This window comes from Eretmochelys imbricata, chromosome 2, assembly GCF_965152235.1.
Source record: "Eretmochelys imbricata isolate rEreImb1 chromosome 2, rEreImb1.hap1, whole genome shotgun sequence".
Lineage (NCBI taxonomy): Eukaryota > Metazoa > Chordata > Testudines > Cheloniidae > Eretmochelys > Eretmochelys imbricata.
Genome location: NC_135573.1, coordinates 48,503,811 through 48,514,873, shown reverse-complemented (window position 1 = coordinate 48,514,873; position 11,063 = coordinate 48,503,811). Strand labels below are relative to the sequence as shown.

At 43.1% G+C, this 11,063-nt stretch overlaps 1 long non-coding RNA gene across 1 annotated transcript in view; it reads right to left on the bottom strand.

The window, feature by feature from the left end:
• Positions 1-279: 279 nt before the first annotated feature.
• LOC144261008 (uncharacterized) overlaps positions 280-11,063 on the bottom strand; it is a 34,689-nt gene continuing 23,905 nt past the window's right edge. Inside the window, exons 2-3 of the long non-coding RNA XR_013345115.1 lie at positions 1,965-2,015; positions 280-657 (exon numbers count right to left, since the gene is read on the bottom strand). This is a non-coding gene — a long non-coding RNA (uncharacterized LOC144261008). The remainder of the gene's footprint in view (positions 658-1,964; positions 2,016-11,063) is intronic.

Sequence of the window (11,063 nt, the reverse complement as noted above, 5' to 3'; positions counted from 1 at the left end):
TATGAATTGTACGGAAAACCAAAGATGTTAATGTACTGCATGAATCATTGTACAGAAGAATACTAGTGCCTTAAATTATTTTGTAATAACTTCAGTTGACAATTTTCTTTAGGAACATATTACAGCATTAGGAATTTTTTTAAAAGCTTGTAATTAATGAGGAAATATAAGTCATTGTTTAAAAGAAATTCACTACACTGTAAGTCTATTTGGTATCTCTGAACCACCTTATCTTGTAACCCTACATTATCAGTGAAGGAACAAAATATGGACACCATGTAGAATCAAGCACATGGGTTTATTATGCACAGCACTGGTGGAGTGTCACCTTGCTTATTAGGCTCAGAGACACTGCCAAACAATTGATTACAATAGATTATATGGATTTTCCATGGGCAGAGGGAAATGACGGGGTAGGCAGTCCCAGACCCCTGGATAGGTCCAACAGCAAGACAAGATAAGCACAGTAGCCAATAGTCAAAGATTACATAATGTTTTCGCCCATGGTTTCAGGTTAACACATGACACTTAATTAGTACACAGGTGTTTTCCTTTAAACAATACATAGAGTGTGTTAGTATAAAATATATACGTTGAATTCTGATTTGGGATCCATAGGAATGAAGTAGCTCCCCTGATTGTCCGACAGGTACACACCTAGGAGTTAAAGCAAAAGGACAAATGTAAAGTATATAGCAATAAGGATAGTCTTTTAGTTGTTCATTTGTGTTTCTAAGGCAGGCACTGGCAATGGCTTGGAGGAGAGGTGTACATCTGTGAGAGGGAGGATATCATATCTCATACTGACATGTTTGAACCTCTTCCATAAACTCAAGGCTGGTGTGTAGGAAGGCACCTCTTCTACAGAAGAAACAGGGCCCCTTTCATTCCTTTGGTCTGTTTGCAACTTTGAGATAAAGCCACCAATTATAATTTCCACCTGGCTTCTTGCTGACCAAGTTTATCTTAGCAAAAAGCAAGGTTGTCCTTTGTTTGTTCTGCTTCTTTGCTAATATTATTCACTATTTGCTAGGACTTGGTCTTCTTGACCAAACTCTGGATTTTGGAGCCTGTAAAAAGAGTCTACACAGTCTATATATCAGGTTGTAACATAAACAGCATATGGATTTTAGCCCTTCAATCAGGAAACAAATTAGTACTATAAAAGGACAATATACTGACAGGTTAGGGTTTTGTAGAATTATTATTCTATTTTTGGTATATATAATTGCTTGCTTGCATTATTTTTACTATCTTGTTTTTCTAAATTTCTATTTCCCACATTATGCTATGACCAAAACTTTCTAGTCTTTCTAGTCTGCAGCTACATTATAAGTAATATAGGAAAAAAGAAGACTAAAACTCTCTGTCTCTCAAAACTCTTTTGCTAATGGGAATTAAGGAGTTTATTTATCATTTTATAATGAAGGATAAAAAATGCAGAGGACAAAATTAACAGGCTCATCACACAGGAACTAAAAGCAAATGAGACTGCACTAATACTCAAATCCTCCCTATTTGTACAAACTGAGTGAACAGGCTTTGTGCCAAGGTTTCTCTGAGGAGGTTGGAGAGGAAAGAATCCCCTCTCTACTTCAAGCCATTGGGTGCCAGTAGAGGCAATACTCAGCTGCTAAAGCAGTGTATGGATAGATGCAGCTGTGTTAACTCATTTTTTTTTTATTTTAGGGTTGTGTGGGGGCTAGAGTTAAAATAATAACAGCTGTTGAATATTGCTTACATAAGTAGTTTTGTACTTGGACTAAATTTGTCCACTTTTAATTAAGTGAGATCAAACCACCTTCCATTCCAAGATCAGTCTTTCTCTCTCTCTTTTTTAATGCAATCTCTAAATGAAAGCAGGACTGATCTTTATGGCAAGCATATAGACTAACCTATGACTATAGTTAAAACTGAAAGGATGTTTTCCATTGGACAATTATTGTAAGATAGGGCAGAATTACCTGGCTTAAATAGGCCGAGTTTGTCAGTCTCAGAATGTCCAAATTCAAGACCTAAAACACAGAGAAGTTTGCTGAGCTAGCAAATCCATGTTGTTTGAATGGAGGTAGTAACTGGCCACACATTTGACCTTACAGCAGCATTATGAAGCCTCCAACACTAAAAGTTAGATTCTTCTGCAATGATTTCAGAAGCAAAAGCAGCTGAGATCAAGCACAAGCCACCAGTTCTTCATCTTCAGCACAGGGAGCGGGCAGAAACTGAGTAAAAGTAAATCAGAAAAAAAAAAGATGGCAATAATACTTACAGGCAGCTTGGATCAGGTGATAGGACATTGGAACAAACTGATTTCAGAGACAGAAATAGTTGTTCAGTAAGATAGAATGAACATTCTCTGATAGCAAGAAGAAAAATCCACACTACAGAACCACAGGAAGAGTAAGAAAAACCTCAAAGAAACCAGCTAAAATTCTTAAATTGAGAATACACTTTGAGAAATATTCATGACAAATATTATGGAGTTTCATATTTGTTGTGACTTTCAGATCAAATTTGCTCAGTTTACAAATAAAAGTGTTTGTTACTACGAGCCACAGAAAGTCAAACTGTTCGGTCAGGTTAGAAGACATCAAATAACAATTCTGCATTTGGAACTTAATTGATGATTCAGTTGATAGGTATGTAAGCCAGAACAAAATCCACGTTACTCTCCCATAGCTATAGGAGTTCTGCAGAGCTAACAGGAGTAAAAAGAAGGAAAACTAACTGCCATTAAGGTAAGCAGTGAGGAATTATAATAAAGGCAGGGAAAAGATCTGATTAGGAAAATACCATTTGGGGAAATTTTATTTCACTGTATATGTGCAGACTTTATGTCCTTTGCAGATTTCTTTGCTCCCCCGCAGAAAAATGACTTGCTGATGGGGAAGAAAAGGGAAGCCACAAGAGCCATCATGAGATGCTCCCCAGCACTATGTTTCCCAGTATGGTGCCCAGAGCAGCTAGCAGAGAGGTAAATCATTGTGGGGCAGGAGGTGGGACTGGGGAAGACCTGGCTGGTGGCACCTACCCTGCGCCGGGCTCAGCTGCTAGTCCCGGCTGGGTTGGGGAGGACAGGACTTCCTGTTCCCCTGCCTGGCATTTGGGGCCGGGTCAGACCCACCCCAGATTTCTCCTCTGGCTGCATGAAGCTCTGCACACTCCCCATCTCCCCGCTTCCTGCACCCATCACTCCTCAGCTGCATGGGGAGGGATGCCTGTACAGGGAACTGCACCCCCATCTGCCCAACCCCCATGCATCCCTCCCACTGAGCATTACTCAGACCCCCCTCCCCCACTGAGCCCCAACCACCTTCACCTGGACCCCTGCAGAGTCCCATTACCACTGCACCCAGAACCCCACAACAAGCCACTGTGCACCCAGAACCCCCACTGAGCTGCCCACACAGAACCCTCTCAACCCACATTAAGCCCCTCCACACTTCGATCCTGCCTCGCTGAGCCTGTCTGCCCACACAGAGGGGCAGAACCCTGGGGTGTTTCTCGGGCAGGACCAGTCCTTGCGCTGTGTCAGGGTTGGGTGCAGCCTCACCGCTGAGTTTGTGTCCCAGAGGGGGGCTAGCTGCACAGTGACTCCCATCTCTGTGCAGCCAGTGGCCTGTGCTCCCCACTGACATGCTGGAGCCTCCACGTTTATTTTACAAATAAAATTGGCAGAATTTTAAAATATTGTGCGCAGAATTTTTATTTTTTTGGTGCAGACTGCCCTCAGGAGTAAAAGATGTAGTTCTTTCAACTGAAACTCCAAGACAGTTGTCTACTTATTAACCACCTAGTGAACATGTAGAGCTTACAGAAGGGAAGGCCCCCAAAAGTTCTATTCATGAATTTCTTTGGGCCAAGGCATTGCCTTGATATCTCTTCTCTGCCATCAAATGGAAGTATCACTTTGGGACAAATTCACAAATGTTCTACAATATTTTTGCACTAAAAGACTTGTAAAGCAAAAATGTCTATTTGCAGCTAGTGTGTCTCTATATCTAGAAAAACAACTTTCCTTTTTTGAGATACTTTGGAAATTATAGAGGATATAAACCAAGATTCATGTTAATATCCTTGGCAAACCTAGGTACTACTAGAAAATGAAGGAATGACCATCCATTAATGGACAATCTCAATATGCCTAATTTGGGGTACAATTTCACCTTGTTTAATAGAATGTCTGCTCTGGATGCTACCAAAATAGGTTCGTGCTTACTTGGCCCCTTTCAATACAAGATGAGGTAACATGGTGGGGGAACATGAACATGTTCAGATATTTGTACAATACACTTATAGTTGTACAGAGTTGAGAGGTTTTACTGATCTATGATTTTACAATTAATTCTCAGAATTTTATGGGAATCACAAAATCACAGAACTGCAAATTTTAAAAGGCTTAATGTTTAAGATCTTTAATGAACTAAAGCCAGCTTTATTTTATTCTTTGACAAATATATTAAAAAGCCCTCAATTATTTGTGTTATGATCAAAACTCTACTTACGATTTAGATTATAGACACCTTGGGGCAATTTGTATTGTGTACAACAAAAGCCCTCAACAGTACTTTGTTAATTAAAGGCCTGATCCAACTCCCACTGAAGTAGATTCCAGTGGAGTGATTTCATAGATTTATAAGGTCAAAAGGCACCATTGTGATAATCTAGTCTGACCTCCTGTATAAAACAGGCTATAGAACTTCGCTGGATTAATTCTTGTTTGAACTAAAGCATATCTTTTATTTAAAAGCATCCAAATTCAGAGAGAGTTGGATAGGGCCTTATATAAGCAAAACTCAAACTATGTGACTGCAATTAAACAGAAAATATTCAAATAAAATAGAACTTCACTCAAAACTTTGTTAGTCAGACAGACCAAATAAAAGAAACACGACGGGCTACACGTTCTCCTTCCTGTGGATAATGTCAGGTGTAGAAGGTTTATTTATTTATTTATAATCTTCTCCCCTTATGAAGCCAATAATAGAGCGTAGAAAGAAATTATTAAAAAGATATGAGAAACTAAGACAGGACTGAACCATTACAATTGCCACAAAACTAAAGGACAACTGAAGCACTTTATTACCTGTGGGGAAGATACCAAAATTGTTAAAATGTACTGTGATTCTGTAGGAGCCAAAATGAAACAGCTGAAGCAGTATATTTATGGAAAATATTATGACTTATGCAACTGCATGATAACCATGAACAAAATGCAAATTGCTGTAAAATACCAGTCATAAAAATTGTAATATAGGATGAAACATAACAAATGTTTTAATGAAGCTCAATTAAGAACTATTCGAGATAAAATTCTACTCCTGCTCCTATTGAAGTAAAGGGCAAAACTCTCATTGGCTTTAATGGGAGCAGGCCTTTGTGAGACCGACGCTGTGTTCCTGCAGGATGTACAAAAGAGAGCTCTAACAGCTGAACTGAACCTCAGGTAGGGCTGCGGAGCAAGGTGTTCTCCTATACATACATCCCCAGCATGGAGGGGAACTGCTAGTAGAGGCTGGTGGGCCAGTGAGCTCACTGGACCCAGCATTGAACGGCTAGCTAAGAGACAGAATGTTTTCTTATAACCCTTACACATATTAGTGTCAATGGCTGATGTAATCAATTTCTTCTAATGCAGCTCCTAACAGCTTCTGGTTGGCAGGAGGAGTAAATAAGAATGGCTGCTACCTAGCATTTTCACTCAGGGGACTGCACTTAGCCACCTATGTGCTGCCAGCCCTCCTTATCACCTTATCACTTCTAATTCACTATTCGCCCTAGTTACAAGTGCTCATTTTGGCATGGGGGTAGTCGTTTGCCCATACTGCTAAGCAACAAATGTTTCTGCAAATACCCAGCAAAAGCTGAGTTGCTAGCACTTCGGTTTTCCACACTTCTTTCACCATCAGCCTATAGAATCAAGTCTCATTGACTCATAGGCTTTAAGGTCAGAAGGGAGCATTGTGATCATCTAGTCTGACCTAGGGTTGTCAACTCTCCCAGCTTCGCCTGGAGTCTCCTATAATCAGCCCTATCTCCCAGAGGCTACTGACACCAAACCAGGAGATTTTAGGCACTAAAAGTCTGGCAGCACAGCTTGCCCTGGCCCCGTGCTACTCCAAGAAGCGGCTAGCATGTCTCTGCGGCCACTGGGGAGGGTGGGGGGGAAATGTCTCCGTGCCCTGACCCTGCCCTGAGTGCCAACTCTGTAGCTCCCATTGGCTGGGAACTGCGGCCAATGGGAACTGCGGGGGTGGCGTTTGCAGGTGTAGGCAGTGTGCGAAGCCTTCCTGGCCACCCATGCACCTAGCGCCTGCAGGGACAGGCTGGTTGCTTCCAGGAGTGGCATGGGGCCACAGCAGGCAAGGAGCCTGCCTTAGCCCCGCTGTGCCACTACCAGGGAGCCGCCCCCAGCCACATCCTGCACCCTGCACCCCCTCCTGCACCCCAACCCCCTGCCCCAAGCCCCCTTCCACACCTAAACTTTCTCCCAGAGTCTGTACCCCTCACCTCCTCCCGCACCCCAATCCCAGCCCTGATCCCCCTCCTGCACCTAAACTCCTTCTCAGAGCCTGCACCCCAACCCCCCTACCCCAGCTTGCATCTCACATCCCCTCCTGCACCCCAACCCCCTGTCCCAGGCTCACCCCAGAGCCCGCTCCCACACTCCGAACCCCTCACCCCAGAGCCTGCACCCCTTCCCACACCCCAACTCCTTGCTCCAGCCCAATGAAAGTGAGAGAGAGTGGGGGAGAGTAAGCGATGGAGAGAGGGGGGATGGAGTGAGCAGGGCGTGGCCTCAGAGAAGGGGTGGGGGCTCGGGGAAGGGGCACGGGTGTTTGGGTTTGTATGATTAGACAAGTATCAGGGGTAGCCGTGTTAGTCTGTATCCACAAAAAGAAGAAGTTTCAGAGTAGCAACCGTGTTAGTCTGTATCCGCAAAAAAAACTGTAAGAGTTTGTATGGCAAATTCCACCTTCTCTGTATGTGTATATATTTTCTTACTATATGTTCCATTCAATGCATCTGATGTAGCCCACGAAAGCTTATGCTCTAATAAATTTGTTAGTCTCTAAGGTGCCACAAGTACTCCTGGTTTTTTTTGCAAAAACAACGAGGAGTCCGGTGGCACCTTAAAGACTAACAGATTTATTTGGGTATAAGCTTTCGTGGGTAAAAAAACACTTCTTCAGATGCATGGAGTGAAAATTACAGATGCAGGCATTATATACTGACGCATGAAGAGAAAGGAGTTACCACACAAGTGGAGACAAGTTGCCTCACAGGTAACTCCCTTCTCTACATGCATCAGTATATAATGCCTGCATCTGTAATTTTCACTCCATGCATCTGTAGAAGTGTTTTTTTACCCACAAAAGCTTATGCCCAAATAAATCTGTTAGTCTTTAAAGTGCCACCGGACTCCTTGTTGTGATTAGACAGTTGGCAACCCTAGTGTCAGCCACAGAACCTCACCCACCCACTCCTGAAATAGAACCCAACCTCTGGCTGAGTTACTGAAGGACTCAAATCATGGTTTAAAGACTTCAAGTTACAGAGAATTAATTGTTTACACTAGTTTAAACCTGTAAGTGACCCATGCCCCATGCTGCAGAGGAAGGCGAAAAACACCAAGGGTCTCTGCCAATTCGACCTGGGGGAAAATTCCTTCCCAACCCCAAATATGACAATCAGTTAGATCCTGAGCATGTGGGCAAGACCCACCAGCCAGATACCTGGGAAAGAATTCTCCAAAGTAACTCAGAGCCCTCCCCATCTAGTGTCCCATCTCCAGCCATCTGGGAACCTTTAGGCATAACGTGAAGTACAACAGGGTAAGAAATTCATTTGTCATGATCTGATATCTAGGCCTTGTCCACATAGTTTTTGTACTAATATAGCTATGTCAGTTAGGGGTGTTACTTTTTAACGATGTTTTCCACTACATACCTTAGTGCGAGCAATAGTACCAGTATTAATTTGCTTACACTGGTATAGCTTATTCTCCTGTGGTGTGTAGACCATACCTAGATATCAAATAATGACAAATGGATTTCTTACCCAGTTGGACTTAATGGTGTGCCTTGAGCTCTCAGGACTTGATACTGTAGGTTAAGGCTGAAGCCATATTTTGTGTTTATATAAGTAAATATGTAATTAAACAGGAGTAACCTTTATACCAACTGATCAGAAAACCTTGCAGTCTGGCTTTCCAATCAGAGAGATTCTTGCTCATTTATACTTGGACTGAATGTTAATAAATGCCAAGTGCTTCACAATAAAACAAAATCAAGTATTTTACTGAAGATAGGTGGACACTGGAAGAGCTCTCCCTTTACCTGTTAAGTCTTATCCTTATTTTAGGCAGCTCCACTATTACTGAAGCCAGCTCAGAGAAAACTAGTTCTTAAAGTTGGTTGGAACCAGCACATGAAGAGCTTTGAATATTAATACCATGACCTAGAACCAGATCACAGAGAATAAGTGATATATTTTTTTCCTCTCAATGTTGCTTAGCAGGCAAATTGCTGCACTTTGGACCATTTTCAAGGATTGAATATGCATTTGTGGGTATGGGACACTGCTTTTGTGATCTTCAGGCTTAATTACTGCAGAGATTACCATGGTTCAGTATGTAGGTGCAGACTGCTGGCCAGCTGCAAGAGGAAGAATGCCTTCCCAGTGGATATTATTAATTGGATCTATAGTATTCACAAGTAGGCTGCAAGCAAATTGGATGATCTGCAGGTGAACTCCCTCATGGTGGATATGGTCTGGTGCTTGCTAGTTCCTTAAATGCCTTCCCCTCATAATGAATCCATATGCTATTGAAGGTTATTATAGCAATCACCATACAGAGAGCTAGGACTTCAACTCCTTAACAAGTCTCTAACACTTGAGGTGAAGGAAGACTCCTTTAAATTGTTAGTAGTGGGCCGATGTTCTTTCTGTGGGCCATCCATTAAAGGCATCATCACCTGTTCTCACACAAAGCTAGAACATTACATACTTGAGCCCCAGGGGTCGATAAAGTTTGCCCCAAACTTCTGAGGTTCTCGGACACCAGAATGGTCAGTGAACCTCATCTTATGAGAAGAAAGACACTTAAATTGTACAAAGGCAGCTCAGTGCAATAGTCTCAGCTTGAGGTTATTGCCAGACAGCCCAGAAAATGTTCTAAACAAGAGATGTTCTCTGAGCTGTTGCTCCTGCTCTCAGTCCCACCTCTGGCTGCACATCCTAAGAAAGGTGGTCCCAGAAGGAGGGGCAAGAATCTTAAAGTTACAGTATCCATACAAAAATTGATTTACTACACTAGTGGTCCTCAAACTGTGGGGTGCACTCCCCTAGGGAGGTGCAGAGGAATGTTCAGAGTGGGGCCCAGGCCAGGCCCCATGAGGGGCAGGGAGGGAGCTTCACCCATCCTGTTCCGCCCCCAGTCCAGCTCCAGCTGCACTCGCCCCCAGGCCAGCTCTGCCCTCATTCCCTCTCCGGCCCCAGGTCAACTCTGCCTTTAGCTCCAGCACCTCACCCATCCCCAGTTCTTCCCACAGCTCTATCTTCAGCCCAAATTCCTTTGCTGAGCCCACTGGGTGTGGACAGATTCCATTACTGGTAAGGGGTGCTCAATAGGAAAAGTCTGGGCTCCACTGCACTAGACACTTATCATGAGCACCCCGTACAGTTCCATTTCAGCCTATTCATAGATTCATAGATATTTAGGTCAGAAGGGACCATTATGACCATCTAGTCTGACCTCCTGCACAACGCAGGCCACAGAATTTCACCCACCATTCCTGCAAAAAACCTCTCACCTATGTCTGTGCTATTGAAGTCCTCAAATCGTGGTTTAAAGACTTCAAGGAGCAGAGAATCCTCCAGCAAGTGACCCGTGCCCCATGCTACAGAGGAAGGCGAAAAACCTCCAGGGCCTCTTCCAATCTGCCCTGGAGGAAAATTCCTTCCCGACCCCAAACATGGCGATCAGCTAAACCCTGAGCATATGGGCAAGATTCATCAGCCAGATACTACAGAAAATTCTTTCCTGGGTAACTTAGATCCCACCCCATCTAATATCCCATCACAGGCCATTGGGCCTATTTACCATGAATATTTAATTACCAAAACCATGTTATCCCATCATACCATCTCCTCCATAAACTTATCGAGTTTAATCTTAAAGCCAGATAGATCTTTTGACCCCACTGCTTCCCTTGGAAGGCTATTCCAAAACTTCACTCCTCTTCATCCATGTGCTGATTTCACATAGGTAATAGGATAATCGCAAGATGGAGTCTGGGGCCTGGTCTACATTACAGGGTTTGGTGGATGTTAGGCAGCTTACGTCATCCTAACTGTGTAAGCCTTTACACAATGTTCCTCCCGCCGATTTAAATTGCCTGCTATGCTGACCTAATAACTCTACCTCCGCAAGAGGTGTAGCTCTTAAGTCAATGTAGTTAGGTTGATGCAGTGTCCGTGTAGACACTGCATTGCTTACATCACCCATTCCTGGCTTTGACAGCCTGAGTCCTGCTGCCTTGCACGAGATTGACAACTTGGGCTGTCAGCCCTGGGGTGGTGGGGCTCTGGCTGTCAGTGGCCCACAATGTCCCACTTAAGTTACTGTAACCCCTCCTGGTGAGGATGAATACTGCTGATAGAAGGAGCATAGTGTGGACAGGAAGAGCCGATTTCATTACTGTGGTGACTGTAGGTCAGCATAACTTAAGTCGATTTAATTTTGTAGTGTAGACAAGGGGTGGGATGCTGAGAGAGGATGAAGTTGGCTCAGCTTTCCTCCCTCTAACAGATTTGAGCAACTGAAGTTTGTCTTTTTCTACTTTTGTGCCCCCCTCCCCCTCCCGGCACAAATTATCCATTGATAATATGGGCTCAATACTACAGACAAAACACCTACAAAGTGATACTTGATTAGAACTACAAGTGGTTAATGAGGAGATGTTTAAAATACACACACCCACTAGGGATGTAAATATTGTTTAAAAAGTTATATAGTTATATAGTTAAAAAGTTATAAAGTTATATAGTTAAAAATTATA